Source organism: Triturus cristatus, chromosome 2_2 (assembly GCF_964204655.1).
Source record: "Triturus cristatus chromosome 2_2, aTriCri1.1, whole genome shotgun sequence".
Lineage (NCBI taxonomy): Eukaryota > Metazoa > Chordata > Amphibia > Caudata > Salamandridae > Triturus > Triturus cristatus.
The window spans coordinates 802,049,406-802,066,242 of NC_140582.1; the positions used below are offsets into that span (position 1 = coordinate 802,049,406).

Sequence of the window (16,837 nt, forward strand, 5' to 3'; positions counted from 1 at the left end):
GTCAGCGTGTCAGTTATATTGATGACGCGGGCGTCACAACGACGGCCAACACAGACGTCACGCGGACTCGACAGATGCCACCTACCGGCACGCAGGTGTACTGCTAAGAAAAATCTTCCAGATCCAGTCTGATGCCTGGAAGTTCAAAGGTAAGGAATCCGAGGCTCGATGTCTAATTTACTAACACTACACAAGGAGAAGATTAAGAATAAAATGATTTCAGAGGAAACTATTTGAGCACTGATTTTTTAAATAAATAAAAAAACTAGTACCAGTTAAAGGTTTCACGTCAGAATAGGGTTTAATTTAGGTGGACAAATTATTTTTACTCCTTTGGGATCTTATTTAGCGGAGTAGACAATATGATTCTTCTCTGAAGATCCTCCGGCATATGCAATTATGGCAGATAGGGGAGCTCGTATAGAGGCATACAAAACATTTTTATTAAGCAGATGCATGAAATATTTGATCATTACTACATCATTTGATATTTGTACACATGTATAAAATATGGTCCACACAGCTGCCCATTGTCTATGAGTGGTAGGCCACATTCCCTCCTTTCACATGTTCATACATCTTCCTGGTAGGCCGAAATGACCAAATATCAGTCTTAAGGAGAAAAGCCACCAGTCTGAGTCTGGCTGGTTCAGGATGAGACACTTCCTCCTTGAAAATTTTGGTTGTTTTGGAAAACCAGTAACTTTATTTTCTGTTGCCTGCCATTTTCATTAGATCTGAATATCATATCTGGCAAGTCCACTATGGGTTTATGAACGTCATTTGCCAAGTTTGCACACACTTGCTAATCAGTACTACTATTTGTGGGATCGGTAGAAAAGCGCAGGTAAATGTTCATGACCAATTTATCAATAGTGCATTCCCTTCACACTGGTGGTGTGGAATACTGGAAGCAAAGTTCTGTCACTATGCATGTGATTGCGAGAAGGTCTTTTTTTTTTTCAGTACTCTATCTGTGGAAGATTACTTGTACCACTCCTTGATGTAATTCTAATTCAGGAAGATTCTTTCCAGTCTCCCTGCATCTTCTTTTTCAACGGTGCCCGTTGTCACTGCTTTTTTCTATCGTCCTTGAGCCACTAATGATCCCCATTAGAGCAACCAATGGCATGAAAGGTGTTAAGATGGGATAGGGGACACATTTAAGCATGTCCATGTTCACCGATGAAAATTTCCTTTTGATCAGTGACGCATAGACGTCACAGCATGCATTCCGGGAAGAACTGGGGGAATTTCATTGGGTCTCAGGATTTAAAATTAATCTAAGTCAGAAGTCTTCAATGTTTCGCTGAGCCCAGCTGCAGAGACTTCACTATCAAAGGTACCAACAAGGCAACTCTCAGAGGACATCAAACCGAGTGGACCCATATCAAAATGGATAAAGGGAGGTGTATGATAGACCACGCGTTAAGTGAGAGGTTATGTGAGTACCCAAAAATCAAAGAGATGCAAAAATGTATACCTCTCTAGTAACGAGCCACTGAGGTAACAAGAGTGCTCTACCTTTAGATGGGCTACAAAACCATTACTTAATACTTAATTTGGATCAAAATAGCACCTACCCTAAAAGAAACCAAAGAGTTAATACTAAAGAACATAATCAAGAGAGACCTGACTAACTGGAAACATAAGACCGTTTCACGGTTGGAGAGCATAGCAACACTTAAAATGTTGCTACAGCCTAGCATCCATACATCTTCCCTTCTAAGCAACCTCTTCGGGTGCCCAACAGAGTTCTTGCACTCAGTGCACCTTGCATCTTCTAATGGGTGGCTTGGGGCCAGCTGGGCCTGACAAAGTACCAACAGGCAGCTCTCCTAGGATATCTAATTGAGTGGACTCATACAAAAATGGATAATGGTGGTGTATGATGGACTACACGGTAAGTGGGAGGCTGTTGTGGAAGGTCAAGGTTGTGTGAGTGCCCACAACATAAAGAGATGCAAAGCCACTGAGATAATGGGAGCACTGGCTACATGCAATTGCAGCACTGGGCACTAAAGAACAAGTTACTTACCTTCGGTAACGCTTTTTCTGGTGGATACAGTATCTGCCTGTGGATTCCTCACCTTGAGAATATCCCCTGCGCCAGCAACATTCGGAAACCTTTGTAGCAGTCCACGATTATGAGGTCGAAAACGATGTCACAGAGACACGGCTCTGCTCGCGACTCCGCTGACGTCACCGGCTTCATAAGAAGACCTCGTCGGCGTGATGACGTCAGTTCCGCCCTTTTTTCCGTGCCTTCGAGGCACACGGATGGACTGACAGCAATATATACACAGTATACACAATATACAATGCAACGCACACAGTTTGAAGAGTGAATAGGAAGGCAGAAGAAATAACAATGCCTTAGACAGTAACAAATACATTTTGAAAAATCATCACAGAATTGCAGGTATACAAGGGTGAACAACGGGGAGGTGGGTGGGTCTGTGAGGAATCCACAGGCAGATACTGTATCCACCAGAAAAAGCGTTACCGAAGGTAAGTAACTTGTTCTTCTGATGGATACATCTGCCAGTGGATTCCTCACCTTGTGAAAAGATTCCCACAGCAGTCCCACTCCTGGAGGAGGGTGTCCACCCTTCTATACCAGAAAGTCCTGAAGGACGGAACGAGCAAAGTGTCCGTCCCTCCTCACCTCAGAATCCAAGCAGTATTGCTTTGCTAAAGTGTGGAGGGAGGCCCAAGTTGCCGCTCTACAAATGTCCTCCACAGGAACACCTCTAGACAAAGCAGAAGTGGAAGACTTCGCTCTAGTAGAATGAGCCCTTAAACCCTCTGGAGGTTCCTTACGAGCCAAAGAGTAGCATATCTTGATGCACAAGACAATCCATCTGGAAAGCGTGCGCTTGTGCACCGCTCTGCCTTTCCTGCAGCCAACAAAGGCCACGAAGAGCTGGTCATCAACTCGAAAGTCTTTTGTCCTGTCAAGGTAGAAGCTCACCGCCCTCTTTGGGTCCAAGCGGTGAAGCCGCTCCTCCTCCTTGGAAGGGTGAGGGGGAGGGTAAAAGGTAGGGAGGGTAATGGACTGCCCCAGATGGAAGGGAGTTACCACCTTAGGCAGAAAAGCAGCCCTGGTCCTGAGTACCATTCTTTCAGCATGAATAGTCAAGAACGGGGGTCTCGAACTTAGAGCTTGAAGCTCACTTACCCTCCTTGCCGAGGTGATTGCAATGAGAAAAACCGTCTTGAAAGACAACAGTCTCAAGGGACACTTGTGTAACGGCTCGAAGGGAGAACCCATCAGGTAAGTTAAGACAAGTTAAGACAAGATTTAAGTCCCATTGAGGCACAATAAAAGGAGAAGGAGGAAACTTGTTTGTAAGGCCTTTCAGAAATCGCAAAACAATAGGCGATTTGAACAAAGATGGTTGATCCGGCAAACAAAGGAATGCCGACAAGGCTGAAAGATATCCCTTTACAGTGGCTACAGCAAAACCTTGCTGAGCAAGAGAAAGGGCAAACTGAAGAATGTCAGATAAACGAGCCATCAAAGGATCAATTGACTTCTCCCCGCACCAGAGCACAAATTTAGACCACCTATAGGAATAGATAGATTTGGTGGAATGACGTCTGGCAGAAATAATAAAAAAATGCCACATCTGGCAGGAGAGAAAAAGAATTCAGGTTGCCCCGTTCAATCTCCAGGCATGAAGGTGTAAGCTCAGGAGGTGGGGGTGTAGAACCTGCCCCTCCGACTGCGAGAGGAGGTCTGCCCTCAGAGGGAGACGCAGCGGAGGGCACGAGGAGAGGTGGAGAAGCTCCGTATACCACACCCTTCTTGGCCAATCCGGGGCGATCAATATAACTTGGGCCCGGTCTTGGCGAATCTTCCTCAGAACCCGAGGAATCAATGGTATGGGAGGAAACGCGTAAAGGAGTCGTGAGCCCCAACTCAACTGAAACGTGTCACCCAACACTCCCTGCAACGGAAACTGGAGACTGCAGAATGACGGGCAGTGAGCGTTCTCGCGAGTGGCAAACAGGTCCACCCGGGGGGTTCACCACATCCGAAAGACGTGACGAACCACCTCAGGGTGAAGCCTCCACTCGTGGTCGGCGGAGAACTGCTGACAGACTGTCTGCACGTACGTTCAGAACTCCGGCCAGATGACTTGCCATCAGACAAATCCGATGATCCTGAGCCCAGGACCAGACGCAGAGCCTCTCTGCAGAGACCCCACTCCTCCCTGCTTGTTGACATACCACATCGCGGTAGTGTTGTCCGTCAGGACTTGAACCGACTGACCGCGAAGGGAAGGGAGAAAGGCCTTGAGTGCCAAACGTATCGCCCGCAATTCCAGAAGGTTGATGTGAAGCAACCTTTCCTTTGGAGACCAAAGACCCTTGATCTCCAGATCCCCCAGATGCACACCCCACCCTAAAGTGGATGCATCCGTAATCACTGTGGCCACAGATGGAGGTAGATGGAAGGGCTTTCCTTGAGACAGATTGCCCTCCACACTCCACCAAGATAGATCCGCTGCAGCTTCTCTGGAGATCCTCACAGACTCCCTGAGATCTCCTTTGTGTTGATACCACTGCCTGCGGAGGCACCACTGGAGCGCACATGGTTGACCAACAGAATCAGGAAGCAAACAGACCGAGCAGATGAAGGACCTTCAGGACTGGAACGACCGCTCCATCGTATAACAAAGGAATCATTTCATGTATGTCGAGAATCCTTTGTGGAGGTGGGAATGCCCAACACAGTAGTGTCCAGTACCACCCCTATGAACAGGTTGCGCTGAGAGGGCACCAGGTGAGATTTGGGTACGTTTATCGAAAAACCCAATTTGTACAACAGCTGATTCGTAACCTGCAGATGATGAAGCACCTTCTCTGGCGACTCTGCTTTGATCAGCCAGTCGTCCAGATAGGGGAAAACTGAAAAACCCGACCTTCTGGGATGGGCTGCCACCACTGCCATCACCTTCATGAAGACTCGAGGTGCAGTAGTAAGACCAAACGAAAGGACCGCAAACCGATAATGTTGCGACCCTACCGCAAAACGGAGATACTTCCTGTGCGACTTCAGGATGGGGATGTGGAAATACGCATTGTGCAAGTCGATCGACACCATCCAGTCCTCCTGATTCAGCGCTTGAAGAACCTGCGCAAGGGTGAGCATATTGAACTTCTCTTGCTTCAGATAAAAGATTCAAGATCCTGAGGTCCAATATTGGATGCAATCTGCTGTCCTTTTTCGGAATCAGGAAATACCGGGAGTAGCATCCCTGACCCCTCTCCTGCTCTGGAACCACCTCTATCGCACCTTTTTTTAGTAACGTCAGGACTACCTCCTGTAGGAGAAGACGGTGGTCCTCTGAGCAAGCCCCTTGACGAGGAGGGTAATTTGGAGGAAATTCCCGAAAGGGAAGGGCGTACCCATTTTCTACAAGATCTAGAACCCAAAGGTCTGTAGTAACCGATTCCTAATCTTGTAGAAAATGGGTAAGCCGGCCCCCCCACAGGACCAACATGATCCAGAATGGTGGATCTAGGGCTGCTTTGCAGTGGTGGGAGGGGCTGAGGAAGAGGAGGAGAGTTGTCCGCCACAAGTGCGACCTCTGATTCTGCCTCTGTAACCCTTACACAGAGTGCTTTGCTGTTGCTGCTGCTGTGGCTGTCTGTATGTACGAAAGGTAGACCTTCCGAAGCCCCTGTACTTCTTAAATGAGCCTTTTGGCTGAGTTTGAAGGCCCAAAGATTTAGCCGTGGCCTTACTCTCCTTAAATCTTTCCAGCGCAGCATCCGCTTTCTTGCCAAAAAGACAAGAGCCATCAAAAGGCAAGTCCAAGAGCGTTGATTGGACATCAGGGGAACATTCCGATGACTTAAGCCACGCACTCCTAGTGGCAACAGAAGATCCCATGACTCTTACGACCGAGTCAGCTGTGTCCAATCTACTCTGGATCACCTGACGCGCCGCCTGGGCATCCGAAAGGATCTCATTGTAACCAACCCTATCCTCTTCTGATAGTTTTGGGGCTAGCTGCTTTGCTGAGTCCATAAGAGCATGTATATAACAGCCCAAGAGACAGGTGGCATTCGTTGATTTAATTGCCATGCTGGCCGAAGAAAAGACCTTCTTAACGGACTGATCCAGTTTTTTTGCTTCCCTGTCACTCGGAACCTGGGGAAAAGAACCTGATGACTTCCTTGAACATGCAGCCTGAACCACCAGACTCTCAGGAGACGGGTGAGATGTCAAAAATTCGGGGTCCCCCGGAGCTGCCCTATACCTCCTGGCAATGACTTTAGAAACTGCCGGAGCAGAAAAGGGCTTACGCCACACCTCCATCACTGGCTCTAAGATGGCGTCTTTAAAAGGGAGTAAAGGCTCAGAAACAGTAGAGGGAGAGTGCAGAACTTCCGTTAAGATGTTAGGCTTGAACTCTGCAGAAGGCAACTGCAGATCTAAAAGTTCAGCTGCCTTCCTTACAACAGCATGGTAAGGTGCCATATCCTTTGAAGGAGCATCAGAAGGAGGAGTAATCTCCCATTCAGGAGATCAGTCCAGGCCACTAGCCTCCTTCAACTCCTCAAAAACATCATCCTATTCCATGAGTTCCCCTTCCTCTACCTCCTCCATCAGGTATCTTTGCTCATCCAGCACTCTCTGGGCCTGCCTCCTAGACCGGATTCTCATAACCGGCGTCGGCGGCGCCGTGACCGAAACAGACGGCGCCGGAGCCGGCGTCGAACGTGGATCCTAAGGAACAGCCGGCGTCGAACGAGGTCGAGTCGGCGCCGGTGAAGGGAGCAGCGTCGATGTCCTCGGCGCCGGTAGATGCCAAGACGGCGTCGCCGGAAAAAAATGGCATTAAGGGAGCCTGAGGATAGGCTTGGGAAACTCCCAAACTGAAGGCCATAGGACCCGAAGGTGCACCCGAGGGGTACATGGCTCTGGAGAATACTCCGTACATCGCATTAAGATAATGCGTAGGGTCCTGTCCTGGAAACGCAGGATATTGCTCAGGCATCACCGGACTCGGGCCGACCAGCACCGACAGTGGAATTAGCAGAGCCGAAGGCTCACCCGGGGCCGGAGGCTCCTCACATGGAACTGGGGACGAAGCCGGAGCCGGAGATGGAGCCGGAGCATGTTCCGGTGAAGCCACAAGTGACGACAGGCCAATAGGTGAATCCGGAACGGACAAGGGAGATAAAGTCCTTACGGCGTCGGGAGGGCGATGTCGATCTCAGGGCCGCATCTCTATCCGAGTGACGTCGCGATGAATGCCGCCTCCTTCTTCTTGTGCTTCCTGGTTTTGAAAGCATGCCCCGAAGTCGACTTAGACGCCGACCTCGACCTTGATCTCGATTTTCTCCGCCATCTTTTTTCTTTCTTCATCTTCGCAATGAAGAGCTTAGCTTCCCTCTCCTTAAGAGCCTTGGAACTCATCTTGCGGCAGCAAGAACATCCCTCGACATCATGGTCCGATGACAGGCACCAAATGCAGTCGTCATGCGGATCCGTTATGGACATGTGTTTCCCACATTCACGACCGGGTTTAAATCCTGACTTCTTCGTCGACATTTCTGCAGAAGAAGACAAAGAGAAACCAGCAGAAAACTAAGTAACCAGTATAGCTACAGAGAGAGATTCCCGAAATCAGTTGGCGTCGACGGCACGGAAAAAAGGGAACTGATGTCATCATGCTGACGAGGTCTTCTTATGGAGCCGGTGACGTCAGCGGAGTCGCGAGCGAAGCCGTGTCTCTGTGACGTCGTCTTCGACCTCATCGGCGTGGACTGCTACAAAAGTTTCCGAATGTTGCTGGCGCAGGGGATATTCACAAGGTGAGGAATCCACTGGCAGATGTATCCATCAGAAAAACAAGTTACTTACTTTCGGTAATGCTTTTTCTGGTGGATACTTTAACTGAATATTCCTCATGTTTGGAACATCACGTACACCAGTCTGATTGCAAAAACCTGTCGATAGTTGGATAGGGGGCACCGGCTCCATCACAGCTCATCATGCGACACTGCGTGGTGTCACTGGAGCCATAAAACTCCCCTATCTGTGTGCCGACATCAGTTGCCATTCGTTTTTAGCACGCCTTTGAGGCAATATCAAACATATAGGTGCTGTGTTAATTGAACTGAAGATTACAGATGATCAGGATCATTGGTACATACAACAATTTTAAAAAAAAAAGGAACAACATGGAGTTTTAAAACTCGACCCGGTATCGGGTATCAGAGCGCTTTACATACCACCAGTTACGTTACATGAGGACACATTAATTTTTGTTCGGCACGGGGAGATTAAGTGATTTGCCCAGAATCACAGGATGTCCAGCGTCACTGCAGAGACTCGAACCCGGTTACCCAGATTCGAGGTGAACCGCCCTAGCCATTAGGCCAACTCCTCTCCCCAATGCAACTGGGAGCCAAATGGTTTAGCGAGGAATATGCAGTAGATACAGTATTAACCAGAAAAATTGTTACCGAAGGTAAGCAACTTTCTCTTCTTATGAATACTTCTACTTCCATATTCCTGACCATTTCAATAGATTAACCAAGCAGTCCCAAACTTGGAGGTGGGTGCATGAATGTCTATGCCACAAAGCCCTGAAGAACAGAACGAGTGCCTATGCACTACGGTAAAAGGTTTTTGCTACCTTGCAAATAGATGCCACAGGTACTACTCACATCAGTGGGGTAAGGTAGAAAATGTGGCTCCGATAGAATGAGCACAGATACCTTCTGGGCTCCTTGTGTGTTATGTTGTGGCAGATCTTGATGCACAGGATAATCAGTCTTGAGTGTGACTACTTGTGGACTTCCTTGCCTTTCATCTTTCCAATGTAGCCCACTAAGACCTGATCATCTAGTCTGAACTCACGTGTTCTGTTCATGAAAAGCCGAAATCTCTTTTGGAGTCAAAAGGCTGAAGCCCTTCCTTCTCTTTAGATACATGTGGAGAAAGATAGAGAGGGGAAAGGGTTATCGACTGAGTCAAGTAGAAAGGAGCAACAGCTTTTGGTAGAAAGGCAGCCCGGTTTCTCAACACCAATTTGTCTGGAAAGAACTGTCTGAAGGGAGGCTTAACACACAACTCTTGAATTTCACTTGCCTGTCTAGCCAATGTGATAACGGTTTAGAATATACTCCTGAATGTTACTAATCTTAAAGGACAACTATGTAAATGTTCAAACGGGGAACACATTAGGTAGCAAATTTCGATCCCATTGTGGCATTATGAAGGGAGTAGAAGGGTACTTGTTTGAGAGACCTTTTAGGAGGCTGACAAATAACCTTTAACAGATGCAACTGCACAGCCCTGGTAGGCTAGTGAGAGGGAAAAACAGAGAAACTCAGACAGGTGAGCCTGGTGAGGATTTATGGATTTTTCTGTACACCATTCAACAAAATTGGCCCATTTGCCAAGAAACAGATTTGTTGGAGTGTCTTCTTGATCATAAAATAACATGCATCACTGCAGGGTGTCGATAAAGAGCACTCATTCTGCCCCATTTTCTGGAGTCTCCGGAAGTTGGGGTTTAGAACCTGACCTTGCAACTCCACAAGGAGGTCTATCCTATGAGGCAGACAGAGGGGTTGCAGGGAGATGCCAGTGAAGTCAGCATACCACACCCTGCATGGCCAGACCCGGGCGTTTAAGATTACTTGGGTGTGATCGAGGCAAAGCTTCTTCAACATACGAGGATTCAAGAGCATGAGGTGAGGGGGGAAAAGTGTACTGAAGTGCAAAGTTCAACTTGAAGCATAACACGCCCCCCAGGGTTTTCTTAATGAAATACTAAAATGTGCAGAATTTCAGGCAATAAGCGTTCGTGTGTGGCAAATATGTCTTCCTGAGGTGTCCTCCAAATTTGAAGAAAATCCTGGACTACCTATGGGTTACAGTGTCACTCCTAATAAGATAACGCCAGCTGAGACAGCCTATTCTGCAATCCGTTCTGATTGGCTACCACACATCTGATTGTCCAGAGACGTAGAGCATCTCTGCTGTCAAGAATTCCTGTCATACGAGGGGAGGAAAACGGTAACCAGCGAAAACGGACTACATCTCCCAGGATGCTTAGCGGTTGAGAGGTTATGTAAACAGGAGAGCTGTTACATAACTCAAGGAAACACGCCCTTATGTAAACAGGAGAGCTGTTACATAACTCAAGGAAAACACGCCCTATAAAGGGAGGAACCGGGAGGTACAACGCTGTCGGATATTGTGTTCACACCGACGTACCTGCTTCGTGAAGAGCAGTGTTCCGGAGTGGTGCTCCAGTAAGGCAAGAACGGAGGTAGGTCGAGTCGTTACTCCCTGGGCCGTGTCTTGCCCCATCGTCACCTGTGAAGGACCCGGAAGCTCTACCAGTCAACCATTGAGCTTCGCTTTTTGACTCGGCTGAGTCCAAGCGCAGTGGCGCTTTTGCTGGTTGGAGTCGTAACTCCCAGCCCGACCAGAGACACAGGGACTGCCAGCTGTAACGCACACCAGGAGGTGTTTGCCGCGTTACAGACTCGGAAGTCCACAGGATCGATCGAGCGGCTGCTCTCGGTTCAGTCTTCTTGCTTGTGATTGGGGTATCGGTGACGCATCACCAGGAGGTGACTCCGCGTCCCGGTGCAGTCTGAGGAAGAGGTTGAGCGGCTGCTCCCTTCAGGTAGAGACCCCGGCTGGGTGTTTCCCTGACTCCTCGATTCTCCCCAACACTCTTCGTGCCCCTCACAGCCTACCGATTGGCATTGTCGGCCATTTCATTTCTGCCCTCTGTTGGCATACGCCGGGACCGGCGTATATGCAGAGGACGGTTAGGACCATCCGTGCTGTGGGCTGGTAACGTACTTAGCCTGGAGGATTCCAGTGACTATAACTTTTGTTTGTTCTTTGTATTATATTTGCCTTCATTAAAACAACTAACCCTTCACTAGTGGTTGCGTCCTCATTGTCGTGTCTGTTAAACGATCCTGAGACGTTCAGGGCGTTACATCTGCAGAGAAGAGAGTACCCCAATCCCCCTTGCTTTTTGATGTACCACATCACAGGTTATGTTGTCCGTCAAGATCAGGACTAACAGTCCGCGAAGGGAAGGGAGCAAGGTATTGAGAGCTAGCTGTAGCTCCTGTAGGTGGTATCTGCTTAATACGTTTGTTGAGCAGCATACTGTTAATGGCCTCTACTGGAGCCATGAAACTTCTTTAACTTTCTACAGTCGTTGGGTTGGGCCTGCAGACCAAGAGTCCTAGCTGTGATTTTACTATCCTTAAATCTTTCCAGTGCCAAGTCTGCTGTAGCCCCAAAGCGATGTGAGCCGTCAAAAGGAAAGTCCATTAGTGTGCTCTGAACATCTGGAGAGAAACCTGACTCAGCCAAGCATGACATTGAAGCAATATCGATGTACCCATTGCACTTGTCAGAGTGCTGTATCGAAGCTCAGTTGAATTATGAGCCATGCCGCAGCTTGAACATCATTAAATAATTCATAAAAATAAGATTGCATGTCCGTTGGTAAATTGGCGATGAATGACTGGCCAGAATTAATTAAGGCATTAACATATATGCCAAGGAGGCTGGTAAAATTGAGGCACTTAAATTGCCATACTACCCACTGAGAACATTTTCTCAGCATACTACGCCATCTTTTTAGACTCCCGGTCTGATGGCGTGGCTGGAAAAAAAACACTGGGTAAGTTTTGAGAAGCATGAAGCATTTATGACTGGGCTTTCTGGAGACAGATGCAAAGAAAGGATGTTTGGGTGCCCAAGAGCAGACTTATAATGGCCAACAATGGGTCTTGAAGCCGCCGTAGCAGTAGGTGCCTTTTCCCAAATGGCAAAGATGGGTTTTGTCATGGCCTTATTAAAAGCAAGAAGAAGTGTGAAGTAATAAGAAGCAGAGTGAAGCACTTCAGTGAGAATATATGATTTCACTTCATTTGTGGGTAGCGACAGATCTAACATCTCTGCTGCTTTGTGTAATACTGAGTGGTAAGAGGTTACCTGTAGTTTAGGGGTCCTGCAATGGATAGCAATTGCCATTCGGATGATGTGGCCAGGCCACCGGATTCTCTTAATCCTTCAAAATCTGAGTCCATTGTAGGCTGACTCATGATAATTGTTTGCTCAGGAGGATCGATATCCCAGAAGAAAAACATTTCCTCCACCCCCAATCTTTGTGCCTCTCATCGGGATCAGTGAGGCATCAAGGCAAGTGGGTCCAAAGGGACTTAGGGTATCAGCACTGGTGTCCCGGAATGCAGCATCGTTCAAGCGGGTCCAAAGGGACTTAGGGTATCAGCACTGGTGTCCCGGAATGTAGCATCATTGGAGTCATCTCTGGCACTAACACAATGGGTTGTTCCTGAGCAAGAAGAAATCAATGTCCAATCCAATCTGTATATGTGAGAGATATTCTTCTTTATTGTCTCAGTTGTCAGGGTCTCATATTTTATTCACAGACCAAAGATGTTTGCAGCCAACACGTGTTTCGTCTTAGGGCAAGTGGCCCAAACGACTTCTTCAGGGCATGTTGAGTGTATACTCTGCTTGAATAGCATATGGTACAAAAATATATTCGTCACGAGTAGGATGAGTGTTTCAGTCAATATTCATCAGTAATAAAATTACAAAACCAAATATCTCGGATGTGACTCCAGGAGTATGTCCCAGTCAGCGTATAGTATTCAATGAACCAATGAGTAATCTGGTAACCGGAGAGTACTCTGGTGAAGTTCTAGGATCAAATGCAGGTAAACTCTGGCACCAAGTAGGATCTGTATCAGGTGCTGGGAACCCAGGATATGGCCGATCACCCTAGGGTCAAGGAGACTGCACCTTAGGAGAATTTGGTTCTGGAGCCAAAGTCTGGTCAGCTGGCGCTGTAGGCGCCAGTCTTGTTGGGAGTCAATTTTATCGGCGTTGGGACAACCTCTTCATGCGCCTGGTCTGACCTCAGCTGCGGAGTGGAAACCTTTGTTGACTTATCCTTCCAAGAATGACAACAGGATTAATTTCTCCTCCTCTAGTGTCCTAGTTGAATATTTGGATGAAGGGAAAGAAAACCTGGATCTTGGTTCAGACTGATCAACCTGCACTTCAACCATACACATCTTGGCTTCTTGCTCCTTTAAAGCTTTGGGATGCATCTTCTGAAATCTTGACACACATCAACATAGTGGTCAGATCCGAGGCACCAGAGACACATTTATGATGGACATTTGATCATTGCAGTATCGACAGGGCTTGAGCCCAGACCATTTTGGTGGCAACATCGTTTAAGAAAACTGCACCTATGTGAAAGGTTAAAAGAGAAAACGATGAAAAACAACAAATTGCTGAGGAGAGGAAAAGTGCTCTGGAATGCGTTGATGGCAAAGACAGAAGGGACCGGATGTCAGCAAACCAATGGTTCAGTTTCGTAGATCCAGTGACATAATGATGGGCCTGGCATACTCTAGCATCGTGGGAGAGCTATCCAAACGTTTCCAGATTCAGACTGGCACCTGTGATATTCACAGGGTGAGTAATTAGCAGGCAGAAGAATAAATAAATCATAATGAGAAAGTTAGAGAAGGGGCTCACAAGTCTTGAGGGAACACTGTATCCAAACTTTAGATTATCCTTAACCCAGAAAAATGAGGAGAAATGCCTGTTCTAGAAACACTAGGAGAAAGAAGGAATGGTTTCTTACCTTTAATCCTTGTTCTCTCTCAGGGCATCTCCATCGATATTCATAGGTACTGAATAAAACAGCTAGCTCTTACCCCCCAAAAACCCACTAAGGAAGAGATAAACAAGGTAAGATATTTAAGCTAAGATAGAGAGGCTTGTCCTACTTGGGTGTTTGCGCTCGCATCGAATGAAGACAATAGTGTTGTGTTAAAGTGTGAACAGATCTCCAAATTGCAGATCTCAGAGATTTGAATATTTCAAGAGTAAGGCAGCAGTAGCCACTTTACCTCTGGTGGAATGGGCTTAAAGTTTCCGAGGTAAGGCTTTGTTTGGCTTTTTTGTAAAACATGATTATGCATGAGACAATACATCTAGATAAGCATTTTTCAGACGTGGCAAATCCTTTTCGTAAAGGACCATTGTTTACAAGTAGTTGTTTTGACTTCTCAAAAGTTTAGTCTTATCCAGATAAACTTCAACACACTCCTAACATTAAGAGTATGGAGAAATCTCTTTGCAAGAGATACAGGGTTTTGAAAAAATGTAGGTAAGTCTGATTGACATGAAAATCCGACATTAATTTAGGGAGGAATTTAGGATGGGTCTGTATCACTACCCTATTACTGTGAAATTCTGTTTAAGGTTTGTGGCAACATAGGGCCTGTATTGCCCTAACTCTTCCAGAATAGGTAAGGTGGTTTTATGCATAGGTTCAAAAGGAGGACCCATAAGGAGAGTGTTGGGACGGATAAATCCTTTGCATGGTAAGTGATGTGTCCCCCCACATTGAGTGCCCAACTGTACTGTTGTCTGGAACCCTAATGCGGAGTGTTTTGTCATAGGTGAACACAAGTTATGTGGGTGTGCAATGACCAGTCTCATGGATTGCTGGGAGGGGCACCTAAAGTGCTACCCTGATAGTGGTGGAAGGATAGCACCTTTACCAGGAGAAAAGAAGCATGAGTACGGTCGTGGTAGCATACCATGTAGTAATCAGAAGTAGTGAACAAGACCTTTTTGCCCTGTGTCACAGGCTCACTCACCTTGTTAAAAGTTCCGCTACAGAGTACTTAACTCACCATCGCCTACATCAGGTAGATGTGGAGTGCTGCTCTTCGCAGGAGTAGTGACCGTGTGGTGTGACGTGTGCCTAAGAAGGGTACAGTACAGGGATGGAGCAGTACTGTGTAGTACATATACATTTGATGCATGTGCTGAGCATATGTATGCCAGTGAAGAATACAGGACAAGAAAGATGTAGCGCTGTGCAGTGCATGAGTGGATAAAGTATATGCTGGGTGTACATGTGTGAAGTGCAATACATAAAGGGTGAAGAGTTGTACAGAGTGCACACAGTGAGTGTGTGCCCTGGCAGTGAGTGTGTTTTGTAAATAACATACCCTGGTTAAAGATAGAAAAGCATCAGTGTTGAACAGTGCGCACATGCTGAGTGTGTACTGACTACATGTGTACATACAAGTGTACATTGCAAAGAGGTAACAGTGCTGGACTGTAATTGCGCTGTGAATGTACTGCGAGTATGTGTGCCTGCAATAGTACATTACATGGAGGACCCTGGGTTCCATTTTGGGAAGCTCAGGTCTATCTTGTACAGACAGCAGGCAATAAATCCCCCCCCCAACAGATTTGTTGTATTGTTGCATTCCTGTGAGCTGGCGGGGTGGGGGGGAGGGGGGGGGGGGGTGAGTGGTGTGACAATGGAGGGAAAAGAGAGGGACTCCCTTTACATTTCCAGAGGTTGCTCTTTAATGCAGTGATAGATCACAAGATAGGGGCCAGGACACATCTCAGGAAGGGAGATGGGGCTGATAAGAGAATCATAGGGAGTAGGGCTGGGGTTCTGGGATTCACTTTTTTTTTTGGACAGGTCACTGTGGCTGACATCCAGGTGTGCGCTATGGTCACTTTCATGAATTGTGTTGTGGACAACCCGCTTCTGAGGTGTGCCTGCTATGGCAGATCTTTTTCATGTAGTAAGATGATGAAAAGTAGAAGCGCCCACTTCACAGCATAAAACTTTAAAAGACCCAGACCCTAAATCCTATTTGGTGTCTAGAAAAGAACTATAAGGGGGGTGGGGTGGGGGGGGGGGGGTTGAGTATGCAAGATTGTTTTCAGTGACTCCTGTATGCCAGGAGAGGGTTGCCGTATACTGTGGTAAGTATTGAGCGCTTTGTTGAGGGAATCGAGTCCATACAGACTCATTCCGGCGACCCTGTATGCCAGTAGGGGCCGCCGTGGTGCAGGCAATAGCACCTGAGTCTACGTTGCATCCAGAAGGTACTTAGGCAACCCCATATGCCATGGGGAGCTGCTGGGACCAAATTAAAGACTTTGAGGCTGGGACTGAAGTGAGGCTGAGGCCGGCAGAACTAGCCACACAAAAGGATCTACCCAGACTGATCTTCTTGGACCAGGAAGATGGCACGCCCTCACGGGACTCCACTGGGGGGGGGCCCCAAGGACATAATCTCTCCCCCCCCACCCCCACAACCCTCCATGGAGAATTTTACTTGGAGCATTGTTGAGAGCAGGACGCCGCTCCGATCGCTGGGAAGTGGCCATGCCACTCCAGAGTGTGCCTGCACCTGCCAGACGATGCCGCACATACTGTGAGAAGCTGGAATTCTCCGGGAGGGATCAGACCTTGCGCTGAAGGCCCCCGCTGTAACACCGAACACTTCTGTGCTGCAGGAGGGGGTAATACTTGAACTAGGGCCTTTGTGGCCCTGGAAGATTCGCTGCTGAAGGTGCAGCGGACCATAGATAATTCTGACAAACCTTTAAGTGACAAAAGAGACCTCTTGAGTACAGATTACTAGTCTGCATACCCCGATGCAGCCAACAGTGAATGGGGAAATTACCCTGAACACACAACATGAAGGAGAGATTCACCGGACGACTACTAGAGCCCCGGAACTCATGGGGGGATTGTGTTGTGGCAAATGAATGTCGCTCCTCTTTGCACTTGTATAATTAGAAATAAAATACTACTTTATTATAAAACCAAGCATTTGGCTGGGCATTGAGTTATTGTTTGTACTATTTGTATTTTGAGTTCTAATTCAGGTTCGTGGACTTGTAAATATATTCCCCCCTGGCCTTCGAGTGAGACAGTTTGATGGTCACTTTTGGCAG

At 47.4% G+C, this 16,837-nt stretch overlaps 1 protein-coding gene across 1 annotated transcript in view; it reads right to left on the reverse strand.

The window, feature by feature from the left end:
• The window catches only part of FIP1L1 (factor interacting with PAPOLA and CPSF1), a 520,306-nt gene that overhangs the window by 265,374 nt on the left and 238,095 nt on the right, over positions 1 to 16,837 (reverse strand). The window lies entirely within an intron of this gene.